Source organism: Peromyscus maniculatus, chromosome 6 (genome assembly GCF_049852395.1).
Source record: "Peromyscus maniculatus bairdii isolate BWxNUB_F1_BW_parent chromosome 6, HU_Pman_BW_mat_3.1, whole genome shotgun sequence".
In the NCBI taxonomy this organism is placed as follows: domain Eukaryota; kingdom Metazoa; phylum Chordata; class Mammalia; order Rodentia; family Cricetidae; genus Peromyscus; species Peromyscus maniculatus.
The window spans coordinates 127,360,173-127,377,490 of record NC_134857.1 but is presented as its reverse complement, the minus strand read 5'-3'; positions in this window follow the sequence as shown (position 1 = coordinate 127,377,490).

Sequence of the window (17,318 nt, the reverse complement as noted above, 5' to 3'; positions counted from 1 at the left end):
ACAATGAAGTCAGTCTCTCTGGAGTTCCATTGGGGCAATTTCTGCTGCCATGTTTGTACAATTAAACCACCACTTCCTGTTTCAGTACTGATTCTCCTTGTACATTGGATCTCAGCCCTCTGCAACCCTCTCTTGCCTGGAAATCTATAAAACAGTTTCCCATAAACTTTTAAAAGTAATTCAATTATTGAAACCAATTATATAATTTAAAATAAAAGCTTTTTAGAAGCCTGTCAACTACTTTGATAAGTACAGTATTTGAAGGAACATCTTCTTTTTTTAGTTTATTTAAATGATAATTCTCTAAAAAGTGTTTGCTTTTTCAAAAAGGGAAGATACATTTAATTTAACATAATTGATATCCCTATCCATACAACTAGAATAAAATCTTTTCTTCTACTTTTGTATTTACCTTTCCCTGAGGAATAGGTTTTGCTTATTATGATAAATTCTGAAATTAAAAATGCACTAAAATTTCTTATGAAACACCTGGAAATAGGTGAGCAGGAGCTGATACGCAACTCTCTTGCTTCTGATCTTTGAAAGCACAACAGACATTAGGAAATTTAAGAGGTCAGCATCTCTGGCCAGCCAATAATTTAGATCTGTGAACATAAGCTCCATGTTGCTCTGGCTCTCTCTGCTTTAAACCTCCAGTATTTGCAGTAACCTTTCCATCTGAGATCCCTGTTCTAAAGCAAATCAGTTCTGTCACATCTTCTATTTGTCCAGTCATCTTCTTTCACCCCTGTGCCTCAAACCTGCTCCATAAATCTGGCAATGTACTGCTGTGGGATGTTTTGTATGTCCCGTGGGAGCTCATTCTCGGGTTCCTTGTGGCTTTACCCAGCAGGTCCGCATAGAGGATGATTAGGACCACGGGCCTGAGTGCAGGTGTCTGGGATGGTCTGCACTTGGCTGTGCTGTGGGATGGTCTGTATGTCAAGTTGCGCTGATTGGTCAATAAATAAAACACTGATTGGCCTGTGGCTAGGCAGGAAGTATAGGCAGGACTAACAGAGAGGAGAAATAAAAGAACAGGAAGGCAGAAGGAGTCACTGCCAGCAGCCACCCTGACAAGCAGAATGAAAAGATGCCAGTAAGCCACGAGCCGCGTGGCAGGGTATATATGCATTTGTGGAAATGGATTAGTTTAAGCTATAAGAACAATTAGAAAGAAGCCTGCCACGGCCATACAGTTTGTAAGCAATATAAGTCTCTGTGTTTACTTGGTTGGGTCTGAGCAGCTGTGGGACTGGTGGGTAACAAAGATTTGTCCTGACTGTGGGCAAGGCCGGAAAACTCTAGCTAAAATGCACCTTTCCCTCTATGCACACATTTGGTCTTAAGGCTCATAGATACTTGAATGGCTTTTTGTTCTATCCTAGTCACTCAATCATTCTGTTTTCTTCTTGGTACTCTACAGCTTATGGTTCCTGATGCTAATTATATGGAACTAACTGAATATTTTCAGTTTAGATAACCATTTTCATCATCTATTGCTTTCTTTTGTCTGCTGAAAATGGATGAGCATATCTACCCACATTGATGACTGAAACCTCCTTGACAGTATAAATGAGTTTTGACACTTTTCCTTGCCCACAGAGAGTCTACTCCATCATCACAATTCGGGTCCTGAACCCCATCGCTGCTCACTTGTGTTAGGTGAAGACTGAGGTCATGTTATAGAAAGAAGGTCACAATCCATTCATTCCTATCTTGATGTTGCAGCTGTCTGCACTTGCCAATATCTCTTTGCCCTCTTCCATCACAGCATAGGTAGCCCCTTCTTTCCTCTATGTAGTGTGCAGAACTCCAGTCATTCCTCAGTCTTCAAGAACATGAATCTTTCAACTATTATCCCCTTGAGAAAGCCCATTATCTCCTTGTAATCTCATTTATCTTGCTATTTTCAAGCATATTGAATGATTTCCTATATTAGAACAAATAAGTTTCCATGACCCTATGTGCTTAGCTCTCTCTTAGGATTTTATTTCCTTTCACTTTGATCCTAATTTGTTACATTGCTTGACTCATTGTCTCTACTCTCTCATGTCTTCAACTTACCAATAAATCCTTTTCTGTCCTTCCATCAAAACTACAAAACTAACAAAGGCACCTGGGGTGGAAACTGTTAAACCTAGCAGTTAATTCATTTTTCTCTTGACTTCCACAGCACTTGGGATTGTCAATCTTTTTTTTTTTTAAGTTTGCTGATTGGGCCCCTTGGTACAATTATTTTACTTTGCAACAAATTTGGGGGCAGAGTCTCACGAAGCTAAAGCTGGCCTCAAACTCTCTAGGTAGCAGAGGATGACCTTGAATTTCTGATCATTCTTCTTCCACCTTTATTCTGCTTCTAGCTGTCCACCACTCCTTCTCCACATGCTGGAGGTTGTGCCACCATGCTCAGTGTATGCGGTGTCAGGTGCTTCGTGTGTCCTAGTCAAGCATTCTACAACTCAATCTTCATCCCCAATCCCATTTTACTTTCCCTGGTCATTTTCTTGTTGCTGTTGCTGAAGAAAGGGAATAGTGTGTCCTATCTCAAGGTGTAACTCTGCCATCCAAGTACTTGGCAAACCTGGAGTTTATGTCTACTTCTTTCCCCACAACACTGAGCTGTGTTGACCCTAAATTCTTCATTTTATATTTTCAGCAAAATTCTGGTGGTCTCCCAGCTCCTTCTGTTTTTACTTCCTCATTTCCATTCTTCATATTTCTAGAGTCATCTTTCTAAAATCCAAGTATATTTGTGTCCTTCTCGTCTTAATTCTTTCCAGTGGTTGTGCATGGCTTCAGTTAAAGTTCAAACAGCATAAAAGAGAGGCATTTAATGGCCGCTGCTTTCCTTCCACCCATGTCTCACTGATTGTTTTCCTAGTAACAGTTCTGTGTTGGAGCATGCATGCCTCACCAACTAATCTTACCTCCCTATACTCGCTCTGTTCTCTTCCACTTCAGGACATTGCTCATGGATCTCTGCCTGGAATATCAAAACGCTTTTCCAAGTCACAGCTTGGTGCTCATGCTCTCTGCCTTTGCATGACTACTTCCTTCTCACCTCCTAGACTGGAATGCAATCCTTTTTTATTCAATGTAGCTCCTCTTCTCACCCTCCACACCATTGACATGGTGACTTTCTTTAACTGGCTCTCTTCCCTATCGAAGGTTAAGCCCTTTCACTGCACAACGGGCATCTTAGTTTTGTCTGTCTCCTCCTGTGTAGTAGAATGCTCCGTAAGCACACACGGAATGAATTAATCCCATCCCTCTTGGCTTTTGTTCTTACTTACAGTCCGATTCTTAATGATGAAACATCCACTGTTTTGGATTAATTTCTTGCATTTCACTCTCACTTTCCACATAAGCCAGGGTCACGGAAGATTTGCTTAATGCAGGAAATGAATAGAATAAATGTGTACATAGATTGCATGCCATGGTAATTAAATCATTAGTGCCGAACACTGGCATCGAGCATAGAGCACGTTAACATATGTTTTTGTTTGTCAGAAGCAATAAGTAAAGATGAAACCTAGTAATTATAGGCTGCATAAAAAATGAGTTTTCTGGGTGGTCTTCCATGAGTCCTGAGGAAAAGGGAACAAAAGACAAACATTTGCCAGTGTTCTCCAGATTTCTGCAATAGCTGCACTGAGAACTGCAGCCCAGTTCCGTGCATGATTTCTAAGAATCAGGCCAGTGGTGCTTCCGTATATGCAACTCTATTATTTCAAACACTCACCTGCCAAAGCCTTCCCAGCTTCTCTCCAGTCTATGGTCGGTCAAGAGCCATTGACTTCCTTCCAGCTCTACTGGACCCTCCCCTGCAACAGTGGCACCGGAGTTGGCATATGTTAGTTCAAAATGAGAAGCATTTTATTCCTATCAATTTGAACATTTTTTTTATAACTTCTGAATCTATTTGCAGTGAAATACCAAATCATGAATAGTGTTTTTGTGATGCATAAAACAACTACAACAATAACAAAATACTTATTATTGACATTTTTCTCATACATTGAAATCAACAATCCTGCCTCAGGACAGACATTGGTGTTGGGGGAGCCAAAACAGCTTGACCACACAACTGCCATGACAGGCTTAGAGGCCCAGACACTGCTTCTGGCAGGCAACACCTGGACCTAGGAAAAGCCATATGGTGACCCCACCCAGTGGGACCTGCATCTAAGAGAAAATACCTGACATTCCAAACATTCGATATACCCCTAGACAAATGTCAGCCAATCAGGGTCCTGAACCCTGGAAATCCATCACCCCAACCTCTGCTATGATAGAACCCCCACCCTGTCTGGGCTCAGGGCTCTCTGCTCTCACTGCTGCATTGGACAGAGTGTCCAAGCTCTGAGCTTGAAAATAAAGGCTCTTTGCTTTTACATATGGGATTCTGTCTTCCTGGTGGTCTTTTGGGGGTCCCCATGATCTGGGTATGACATTAGTTGGTCTATAAGTGCTTGCTACTGGGTAGCATTGTTCTCATTCTTTCTCATAGGCAGAAAACAGCAGCCCTCCACACTCATTTCCACTAAGCAGAAGTTTCCTTACAAATAGAGTGGACTGTACATAAGCACCTTCATAGTGGAAACAATAGCTTTGCCTTCACCCAGTATGCCTTTAAACAACAAATCAATTAATATTTTTTTAATTAAAAGGAGTCTGATATATGTGTTCTTTGAGATTGAGAGGAAAAATATTACCACATGAAATATACAAAAACAGTAAAGGAGCTGATAAGATGGGAAAGCATCTATGGTAAAGACACTATGACTGTCCATATTCAAGAAATTGAGAGCAATGTTTGTAAGATCTGACAAAGAGAGTTCAGAGTACAGTGATCTAGACCCAGCCTAGTTTTGACTGTTTTAACCCTAATTACATTTCTTTGACAAGTGCATGCCCCCATTTAAATCTCCAAAACAGGCTGATAAGATGGCTCCAAAGTTAAAAATCCATGATGAAAAGAGATAACTGGTTCCCAAGGATTTTCCTTTGATTTTCATACATGTGCCATTGTATATGTGGCCCTGTACTCAGTACACATCACACACATACACACACACACACACAGAGAGAGAGAGAGAGAGAGAGAGAGAGAGAGAGAGAGAGAGAGGTTCAGAGACACTAATAAGAAGAAGAAAATTAAATTTTTAGTCCATGACTTCTGTTCTTTTTGAGCTGGAAACACTGCTACTGTGTTTGACTGGCTATTCCTGTAGCTTTGAGGATCATCACCCAAGGCATGGTGAGAGTAGGGTGTAAACTCCATTTATTCAAGGCAAAGTTTTCTCCTGTTTTATTCCATGATTTAACAAGTTCTGGCTCCATGCAATATAAATCACACATGACACCTCTTCTACGACAGCAGTATCAGGGTGAGAGCTGGGACCCCTAGGAGAGTTGTAAGGGGATTGGAAGGTTCTGTGCTGCAGACTTGAGCAGCTGCTTGGTGGTGGCAATAGCAGCTGTTAGGAAGACATGCTTCTCCCTCCAATGTGCTTGCCTTGCTCTCCTGTCCCCTTCCTTGTCGATAGCCAGTCAACATTTATTGATTGTGCAGAGAGTCAGGGCATGTTTCTGTTGCAAGCTTATCCATCTGCCCGTCTTCTTTTTGCTCACATTGTCTCTCCAGGGTCGGCTTTTGTTTTTATACACGTCTTTTGATCTTCCTCCTTTTCCTCACCATATGGCAATTCTGATAAGTATCTCTTTTGGTTAGAAGTAGATGTGAAACAGAAGGAGAAGGTAGAGAGGCCCAAATGGAAAAACAAAACAAAAGATTTAGAATACTTAACAAAGGAGCAGTTGGCTCAATAAATACAACTTTCTTCCAGACACGTGACAATTAAGCCACTGTTTCAAAAACAAGGAAAAATAATGTTCACAAATGTAAATTTTGCCTACAACAAGTGTATCCAAGTCTCTTTTACCTGTCAACATTAAACAGTTCAATCTGGCATCTTCCCTTCTGACTCCAACAAAGCCGATTCTTTCAAGTCACAAATGAGTTCCACATAACAGATCTGTAGACCACAGTGACTAGCCTTCCCAGCAGCATTTGAGACTTGCAATCACACCTTTTCCAGGAAGTGCCACCTGGCTTTTGTGACTTAATACTCTTCAAGACACCCTTCTCCCACTTCTGTATGACCACATCTTTTCCCAGTTCCCTCAACAGCTCTCCATTTTGGCCATCTCACCTGAAAATCAAAGTCCTGGGCTTTCCTCCATCTCTGCCTAATCCTGCCTACCTGACAGTCAGCTTTCTGCCTTCCTGCAGCCTACTTGTTCTCAGTTGCCAAAGGTTCCTCATTAGCTGTGATTTATCTTTTTGGGCAAAAAGACTTTGTATCTTACTGTTGTCTCGAAAGCTCTATTTGAACTTAGATTGAATAAAACCAAATGCTCAAAGGACTCCCAACAACCCTTTCCCATTCAGTTGCCTCACCCTCGGAAACCAGCTCCTCCCAGTTATCCATATAAGAAATCCAAATAATCCTTGATTAGTTTCCTTCAGTTCCTATGTGGAATGCTTCAGGTCTGGGTTGTTTTTCCTTCCGGAGTGGTAAGTCAGTTCTCCTCCTCAATACTCATTGCTAATCTCTCGGTCTGCAAACTGTCATTTACATCCCAGGAGATGTGGGCAGTTTCCTAAGCAGCCTCTTCCATTTGGGCCCTCTCCATTTTGCTATTCAGGTAGTACTTAGAATAAACTTTGAAATATTGGCCTGAACCAGCTCCTTTGACTTAGGGGTTATCTGGCTCTCCTATTGCACCTGTTATGTGCCCTACTCTCCTTTGCTTGTCTCTAAGTTCTTCATAGAAACACCCCTGCTAATCTTCTGTCTTATGGTCCACAATCATTCTGTTCCAGAAGATCTTTAAGGTCTCTACCCATGTTGTTTCCTGGATCTAGTGAGGTTATTCCTCAACTTTTCATACCTGGATAGCACAGCTTCCAAATGTCACTTTCTTTAATAATCCAGTCTAACTTGGTTTATCATCTATCTCTTTCTAGTTTGGATCAAACTAATTTTCTTCATAGAACGTATCACCACCTGTGTTTTAACAGCCATACATTTAATCAGTTAAGAGTCAGAATCAGGAGCTAGCTGATGGTCTGACAAAAAATCTCTTGAAGGATTTGCCTTCTCTGTCCCTTACAAAGAGAAGCCCAGGATTGTGTTTACACTGATATCTATATACAGTGTGAGTATGGAGCCAGAATAGACACTGGGTGAAGTTTGAATATCTGCTATCAATTATTTGAGAGAAAGGAAGGCAAAGAAGGAAGAAACATTAGAAAGAGGAGCAAGAATTATGGTGTATGGGCAACATGGAGGACTAAAGAGAAAATAAATGCAATGTATATAGATATAGATATATGTATATGTATAAAGAATTAGGAAAATGAAGCTTGGATATATTTTAATATATATTCTGAAACATCTGACCAAGAGTCAGAGGATGAAAACATCACTCTGAATTAATGTTAACAATACTGCTGAAAATCAATTTAATAGGGTTGTTTAATCCAAGATGTACATTCAATTTAGTTTACGGTAGATTAGAATTAGGGGAAATCCCTGGGACTTTTTTGGAGGAAATACCACAAGTTAGAACATTTTCACTCTCCAGATGGAGATCTGCTTTAAGTTACTAAAGTTGCAGGACAATGAAGGAGTGATGGTTGTAGCTGGCACTGGGGATGACTAGCTGATGGCTAATATCCAGTCTGCACAACCAAGACATTTGGAGGTTGATCCAGCTCAAATGCAGACTCTTCCTAGACTGAAGTGGGTAGGTCATTCCTTAAGATCTCATTCAGCCACCAAGGCACTACCTAGAATAACCAGCACATGGCCCTTTACAAAGAAAATTTCATAAAAGTTTGATTTTGTGAGGAGGCAGTGGAGGTGGAGAAAGGATTCTGGGAAACATTCTCTTACTCACTGAGAAAGGCAAGGAGAGACAGTTTCTTTTAAATTTTACAGCATGTAGTGTTAAGATCTTAAACCAGCCACCACTGGGATTCAAAGCAATACTGAGAAGAAGGCAGAGGCAAGGGGATTTATAGAGAGAGAAGACTCATTACTAGAAGCCAACCCTAGCGCATGCCTGTTTCAGACTTCCAGAAAGGACATTAGCCAATTGAAGTCTTTCATTTTTCTGACATGGAAAACACCCCAGCTATTGCTATGCCCACTGCTGGTGTTGGGAGGAAACTCATATCAGGAAGGTTTTATTCCTATAGCAAACTTGAGACTAAGGCTAGATGATACACACCCAAGCCCACATACTTGACGCCTTTGGGCAAGAGCTATGGCCGCCAGCCTCCATTCACATTGGTTTAACCTTTCCCATATGCCAATCAAGAACAGCCTAAATTCAAACTTCTTTTTTCCTTAGAGTTTAGTATATTTATTTAAGAATTTCTTTTCATTTTACATACCAACCACTGTCCCCCCCCCCCCGGTCTCTCACTTCCCACCCTCCATCCACTCCTCATGGGGGTAAGGCCTCCCTTGGATAGTCAACACAGACTGGGATACCAAGTTGGGGTAGGACCAAGCCTCTCCCCCCTGCATCAAGGCTGATAAGGCATCTTACCATAGGGAACGGGCTCTAAAAAGCCAGCTCATGTACCCAGGATAAGTCCTGGTCCCAGTGTCAGGGGCCCCACAAACAAGTCATGGCACACAGCTGTCACCCACATTCAGAGAGCCTACTTCAGTCCCATGCAGGCTCCCCAGCTAAATTTAAACTTCTACTGAGATGCTTTTGTTTCTTTGTTTAGTGAAGAAAAATGCAAAAAAAATACAGAAGTTGTGCAGCGTTCATCAATTAATTCCTCATTTAATAAGCACATATAATAATACCTACCACTGGCTAATTGTAAGACATTACATGAGTAATATCAATGATAATTACAGTAACAACAGAAATGCCAAATAAGGTAATATAGCTTTATAGCATTCCATTGTGTGGTAGGCAATAGTCTAAGTAACCTGATTGTATTTCCTTTTTCAATCTGTGAACAATGCAGGTGAGCTTCCAATCATTATTGATAAGCAAGCTGATGCAAGGGGATTGAGTGACTTATTCCAGATCAACTGCCATTAAATGAAAGCCTATTTGAACAAAATGATACAAGCCCTATTAAAAAAGTGTAGAGCTTTTGCACACTTAGGTAAATTTCCAGGTTTTAGAGAACTATAGACAAAAGAGTATGACGGAAGTAAATTTGTATTCATGATGATTAAAACTTACTGTGCTCTCTTCAAGTTCAGCCAGCAGTAAAAATGCTTGCTTATATTTCTTAACACAGTAGAGATGATGCCTCTGACATGCCATTCATTCCATAATGTTTTTCTGACTGTTGGTAATTTGTTACCATTTTTTAGGCACCATAATTTTATATTATGTTACCCCAAACCAGTTCTAATTGTCAAACTACATCAAAATGATAGGGGCCATGCACAACTCACATTTTTGAGTATTAAATATGTTCGTCACTAATTTATCCCACAAGAGGATGATGTATGTTTCATTTAAGGTTTTAATTATATGAAAGTTTTTATTCTTCCTTTTTCCATAGACATGCAAAACAGTGTTCACCACTAGAGACTTAAATCTTTTGTAAGACTTGGTAAAGGGTAGATGGTCTTCTAAGGTCTGCGTTCTTCATGTCTGAGTTACAATCTAGAAAAACAGTCTAGAAAATACAGTATGGGCATGCAAACAAAAAAGGTCAAAATTGTCTCATTTCTTAGTGATTAATAGGGTGGGGGAGATATTTCCTTTCATGCTGGCACCTGTATACTTGATCTTGTACATTCCTAATAAAATTCATTGGTCCAAACACACACATCAGCAAAAATGATTTAGAGCAGGGCTACTTGTGAAAAGAAAGGGGATTTGTGAGAGAGAGACGGGACAGAGAGGGTAACATGGATTAGGGAGTGAATATGACAGAAATTCATTATTTACACATATGAAAATTTCATAATATAATTTATTATTATGCATAATTAATGTGTATTAGGTTAAGACATTTAGAAGGAGTATTTCACATGCTAACAGATCTAGCTCTCTATGCAGTTTAAGCTGGGACAGCACATCAATTTAAGGTTTATGGACTTACATGAAGAAAGACAATGCATTAGAATTTCCCTTAAGTTTCCCTTCAGACATGCTGACTATAGCATCCCAGCCCCTGAAAGTGGATGTGACTGCATCGCTTTCCCAGCTGCAGAAACACATAAACATGTTGGTCTTCTGTTCCAGGAGGCTTTCCAAGCGTCCCTGCCAAATCGGCTAATGTAGAAAAATGAAACAAAGAAAATAACTTAAAAGATCCCATAACAAGCTTGGGATGGGGAAACAAGGATGAAGGAAGAGTAGGAGTGATTGAAGATCAATCCATCATCATTCACAAAACAATACACAGGAAGGGAAAAGGGAACTTTCACATACAAGAAATGCAGTCCAGTGTTTCTTAAAAAAAAAAAAAAAAAAAAAAAAAAACAAAAACCCTGCAGTTTAAAAAAAAAACCTGCTTACAGAAGATTTTTCTTTTGTTTGTTTTATTTTTGGGGTTTTACTTTCATTTTTTTGCATATTGATACCACTTAATGCTACCTTTTCCAGAAATATATATATATAAAGGCTGTAGTTTTGAAAGTTTTGAAACTCCAAAGAGGTTCTTAGAACTATAAATCATTGAGAGATGAGTTAGGACTTGTGGGATAGGCATTTGTTGAGGTTAATGTGAAAAGCCACTCTTGACAACAGAAGAAATTCCCTTCATAATTCACAGCCCCATACTGACATGCATGAGACTGGACACTTGTCTCTCCTGTGATCTCAGTGCCTCAGTCTCCCTCCCACACTCCAATGAAGAGGACGCTGCTGCCTAGTTAAAGGAGGCCATGTGGCATACTCAGACTGCGATTTTCAGTCTAACCTCTACTACTTCTACCAATTCCATTTGACCAAGTTCAATTTCATGAGATTTCAGTTTTCTTATACGTAAAGTGTCAACCTCCTTAAAAAAGCTAAGGAAATGGACATCTGAATGAGTGAACAAAAGCACATGGACTAGCGTGTCCTCAAAACTCCTTGTTCCTTTCCCTCTTCCTTTTCTCTATAGGAATTTAATACCCTGATCTTAGAGTGGTAAATAACACAATGACCAACTAAAACTATGCTTACTTGTTATCATTATTGTGTATGCCTGTGTGTGCCTGAGGGAACGTGGTTATAGATGTCACAGAGACGTGTGGAAGGTTAAAAGACAACTTGGTGGAATTGGCTTTCTGTTTCCACATTTACCAGTGTTCCAGGGACTCAAGTTGCAAGACTTGCTTGGCAGGTGTGCCCTAACTCACTGTGCCCCCTTGACAGCCCAAGGTAACAAAGTTTTACACTAGTTTCTATTACAATTATTCCTTTATCCACATTATTCCATCAACCATTAAAGTAGTTCCAATGTCTCCCTTATGTTTCAGAAAAGTGAGGCTCAGAAAATTCTAACTTATTTTAGACTATTTATTTGGCCATGTGTAAAGAGGGTTTATTACATTCTTGCTTGACACCAAGAGCCAGGGACACAAAGATAATAGGTTTTCACCCTCTGTATTGGTCCTGCTCTGGTAAAAAAAAAAAGAGGAATAGGGGATAGTGTAGATGCCTGGAACCGTATGAAGCTATTATGTTTTAGATGTAAACTATTCCCCATGGGATTATGTACTTGACCACTTAGTCTCCAAGTGGTGGCAATGTTTTCTGAGGTGGTCACACCTTTAAAAAAATTGGAGCCTAGCTGGACAAAGTGGTATCAAGGTGTATATCCTGGCTTTACCTGTCCGGCCTCAATTTCCCACTCCACTGAGATATGAACAAGCCTTTCTATCATGCTTTTGAAGTCACAAAGTCACCTGTCCCCACCACTTATTCCTCCATATCAGACTGTACACCATTAAACCATGAGGAGAAATACAATCCCCCACCTCAAGTTCCTTCTAATCAGGTATTTCATCACAGTGGTTAGTAAAGTAATTAGTGCAGAGGCCCCCCGGCTACCACCGGAGCAACTTAGTCATGCTCTGCAACCTTTACTCTCACACGCCAGGCTGCTAGAATTGCAATAGGGCTCTTTCCTCTAGGACTTCCTCCTAGTCTGGAGACATGTATCCTCAGTTAGGCATGTGTTCCCTTCAACACATGACTGGTTTCATCTCTTTCCCTGCAATTGTCATTCAATGTTAAGTATTCATCAAGATTTTCTGTATTTTAGGCCCTGTGCTATGTGCAGAGGACAAAATTTAAACTCACAGAGGAAAAAAGAGCTTTAAAAAAATCACTGTTCTGGATAATGCTAGACTAAAAAAACAAAGCAAAACTGTCATAGAACAGATTTGTCAAACACCACTGATATTGGGACAGACATCTGTAAACAAAACCTAACGTAAAAGGCAGGTATGCATGACCTGCTCGGCATCAGGGTAAGTTAAACTGAAAGGTAAAAGGTGCAGATTGAATATGTGTTGATTGAATTGAGAGTGGCATAAGAAAAGGCCCTCTACAGTTGAATATTCAGACCTCAAATTAGGTGAAAGATATTGTTTAGAGATATACTAAATGACATCAACTGAATTTAGATAACTTGTGAAACCATGAAAAGGTGTGTACTACATGTCTTTTATCTTTGCCCTGATGAAATACCCGGTACAATGAAGTTAAGGGGCAGGGGATTTATTTTGGCTCACAGCTCAGGTATCCTAGTGTGGAAGTCATAGGATCAAGAGCTCGAGGTGCCTGGTCACACTGCCTACCAACCAGGAAGCTGAGAACGGTGGCTGCGAATGCTTCCACCTATCGGCAATGCACTCACTCATGATGAGACTTGGGTCTCCACCTTTGCAGACAGCTTTGTAACAAAACCTCACACCAAGAAATAGGTTTTAAAATCTATTCATAGTGTTGCTATGAAAGTCAATGAATTGACAGTTCTGAGTAGAAAATTTTTATAGATTATTTTATAAAGGCATATTTTTAAAGATCAGATTATTATAACTGTAAGAAAATGGAATAAACCCGTATATTCAAAATTTTAACTCATGTAGTAATGCCATAAAAATGCTTTAGCATTAATGTCAAATAGTAACATTTTACCTGAAAGCAGATCCTTCAAATGCTTTAGAAATATTAGGTCACCTAGCTGCATAGTTATTACTGTTAACTATTTCATCACCTTACCCATACCACCAAATTTTTACTCCTACAAAGCACTGCCATATTTTAATACTATGGTTATCACAGATTTTCTAATTCTATTTCATTTTTAATAAAAGTGATACTCTTAATAGAATGGCAATATTTTGTAACTTTTCTCTCTCAGTAATTTAAACAATCTCCTGCTTACCTTTTTGCTCTATAATAGTTCATTTTTATTTTATAACCTATTCCTAAAAGGGCTCATCACTTTTATTCAACCATCTTGTGAAGCTTAGTCTTTGAAATAGAATGTAAAGAAATAAATTAATATAGATGTTTTGAAGATTACTTATAGACCAAGAAAATAAAGTATCACAAAACATTATTGAGCAGGGAGGAAGTTGAACTTGTAGTCAAAATGAACTTAGAAAAACTTTTGTTGAAGTAAGGGAGTTCTCTACTATAGAATTTTCCACAGGCCTTAGTGAGCTTGTTTTCATGTCATCTACTCAATAGACGATGCGCCTAAATATCCTGAACACTGGACAAGACATAGGAGAAAACATGGAGACTAGCATGTGTGTGACAGAGAGTGGCGTGTTTGGAGAGGTGATCTGCTCAGGTCAGGAAAGGGAAAAGCAGGAATGGAATGAAAACACTAGTTCCAGCACACAACTAAAAGAAAGGAGGAAGTTAATTTCACTGCATCCTATACATAGCCAATTATTTTCTTAGAAACACTTTCATCAAAAAGTCATTTGTCGTCACTCTTCTCCTCAGAGCAGAAAGACCTATGCTGCTGCCTGGGAAGTGTGTCTCCTGTGCCTGAACTGTGTCTGCGACAGAGAATATTCTCAATAATTACATATCAGACAAGATGGATCGTACATAGATGCAGTGAAGCCATAATAGCTAAATCATATTGTTTTTAGACTCCAGTAGATGGCCTGTGTGCAGAAAAGAAGGCTTCCAGGTGTTTCCAAATTCTGACGCTTTCTGAAAGATCACTCCTATGGGCTTTTCCATAGGACAGCTACAGGGCTTTGGCAACCTGCCAAGGACACAAAATCACATTCAACAATGGCTACTAATGGGAAAATACTAACACCTGAAAGGTGGTTGACAGTTCTTTGCACAGTATCTTCTTACCTATTAAATAATTTTTATTATGCTTTTCTCTAAACTTGGGATTTTGTGTTAATAGATCATTTTTTTTAAAAATACTTTCCAAGTCCCTTACAAGTTAACCAACTTCATTAACCCTGAAAATGATGACAAAATCATCCATTGCCGAAAGAGAAAATGCAAATCAAATCAGAATGGATCAGTCATTTGCTCAAGGCCACAGTATGGTTGTGGAATTCTGAGGACTATACACCAGCTCTTGCAACCCTACCCATTTCAGCACAGAAAAGAATAACCACCAATTCTGTCTAGGATCCCCTAATTTACAATGTAATTGAAAGTTTCTCTTAAAAATAATCTATTTTTTTAAGAAAAAGTCTACATGACTAATTCTCCTGAAATAATAAAACAATCATAAGACCACATAAAAGTCATCTTAAAAGCCGGGTGAAGAGAAGATCAAAGATGCTTATGTAAGGACAAGATAGAAGCCAAGCTTAGAATTCAAAGCTTTTGTGAGCTCTAATCATTTTGCTGGCATTCATAAAATCTTAAACATTTTCTTTCTGCTTTTTTGATGTATAATATTCAATCAATTGTAATGGAATATAAGTGGATAGTGCTCGTAATAGCCCCAGTGGATGAAAGTCAGAGTGGAAAGAGCCTTGCATACAGCACTGCCGCCCAGAGGGGAAAGTTGGTCTTTCTCTGCATTCCAAAGACAGGCAGGAAAAGATCAGAGAGATGGTCCTGTGATGGAAGCCATTTTCATTTCCTTTCTACCAGGCTATTTGAAATAAAGTCAACGGCTGCAAAAGAACCACAGCTAGTGTGTGTGTGTGTGTGTGTGTGTGTGTGTGTGTGCCTTTTTCAGTGGAATTATAATATATATATGCATATGTGTATATGTATATATATATATATATATGTGGTATATGTATGGATTATCTCTATGAAACACACATGTAATAGATGTGAGTGCGATGATAAGGGTCCTTGCTGTGAATGTCTGGGGGGGGGGCGAGTATTTTCCCAGTGTGGGGTGTAGAACTTGAATTGGAGGTGGGGCTAAACCTTCATTCATGTCCTATATCTTGTACTGAGATACACTAGCCTAGAGAATTTGTATTAGGGGAGATAGGAGAGGGGAAAGTAGATCTGGGGAAGAGAGGAGGTGGGAGGCTGGGAGGAGTCCAGGGAAGGAAAGCTGTCATTTGAATGTATTGTATGATAGAAGGATAAATGAAAATTAAAAGAAAAACTCTATGTGATTAAACCATTTATAAACTCTTTTAAATGATATACTTTGACAGATAAAAAGAATACAAAAAATTCCTAAGCTACTTAGCTAGGAAATGGTGAGATTTCTTGCTTTATTATTATTTCTTTAAGTAAATAAAAAGCTAAGAAGTTACTCTTTTTTCCCCCTCAGGGTTAGTTGTATATAACCATTTTCTCATTTTTTTCTGGTGCATATTTATGAGATTAAATATATAAAAGGGGAACCAGTGTGTGGTGGTTTTCAAACAGTTAAATAACAAGCTCCCGTCGAGAAAACATTTTGTTGCAGCCAAAGGCTTTTAATTCAGAATTCTATAAATGGGAAGAGGAAAGCTTGTGATGGAAGCAGACAGAGAAAGACAGAAGAAAGAAGATTTGAGTGATAGCCTGGGGTATACAAAGTAGCATCCAGCCTAGATGGTTTTCATTGTCTGCCCTTACACTCAACGAAACCTTACAAAACACCTGTTATTGAATCCCTAGAAAATTTTCCACAAAGAACCTTGGATTTTTACAGAGAACAAAGAGAGTTGCATCTACTAAATTTCCTTCATGGAAACATTACAGTAGCAGAAGTAGAAGAAAGGCATCCATGTAGTTCCTGTTTTATTAATAGTTCAGGTAGAAGACATCTGCATTTATATTACTGAACACAATCCAGACTGAGAACATGTTAAAGAGTGTGTCTGCCTGGCAAGGTGGCTCATGTCTATAATTCTATCACTAAGAGGAAGAGGTAGGAGAATTGCTGTAGGTTTGAGACAGGCACAGCTTAGGGCCTTTTCTCATAACACAGCACACTTAGGTCTAGGAGATGATTCAGTTAGTAAAAAGCATGCTGTCCTTGACCAAGAAGCTGAATTTGGATCCTGTGAACCTGGGGAAAGAAGACAGGATAGCAGCTGATTTAGTCCCAGCATGTTTGAGGGGTGAAGCTACAAGACCCAGAAGCCCATGGACCAGCTAGCCTCTCTCACACAGCAATGCACAGGAGACTCTGTCTCCAACAAGATGGAAATTCACGTCCTCTGACCTCCACAGATGAAAGTCCATGGCCTGTGCTCACAGGCACTCACACACCAACATGTACCCATGCAGGCACATATTTCAGACATATGCACAAAAAATAGCAATGAAATGATTATATTCTCTTTGTCACAAAAAACATGATTAGCTCAAAATCTGCACAGGATTAAGAAGTAGAAGACAGCTGGGTGGTGGTGGCACATGCCTTCAATCCCAGCACTCAGGAGGCAGAGCCAGGCAGACCTCTGTGAGTTCCAGGCCAGCCTGGCCTACAGAGCAAGATCTAGGTCAGGGACCAAAGCTACAAAAAAGAAAAGAAAAAAGAAGAAGAAAAAGAAGAAGGAGGAGGAAGAGGAGGAGGAGGAGGAGAAATAGAAGACTTAAAGACAAACATGCAAATCAAGACAGAAGTGAAAAAACAGCACAGAGTTGAGGGCCAGCCATTTAAGTGGTTACTAGGGCTAGGAATGGTTATGCTTTGGGTCTAAGGTACCCCCCCACACACACACACAGACACACACAGACACACACACACACACACACACACACACACACACACACACACACAAAAGCACCATGCTCTATAGGTTTGGTTATCAGCCTGTGGTGCTCTTTGGAGATGATACAAGCCTTAGGTGGGACACAGGAGA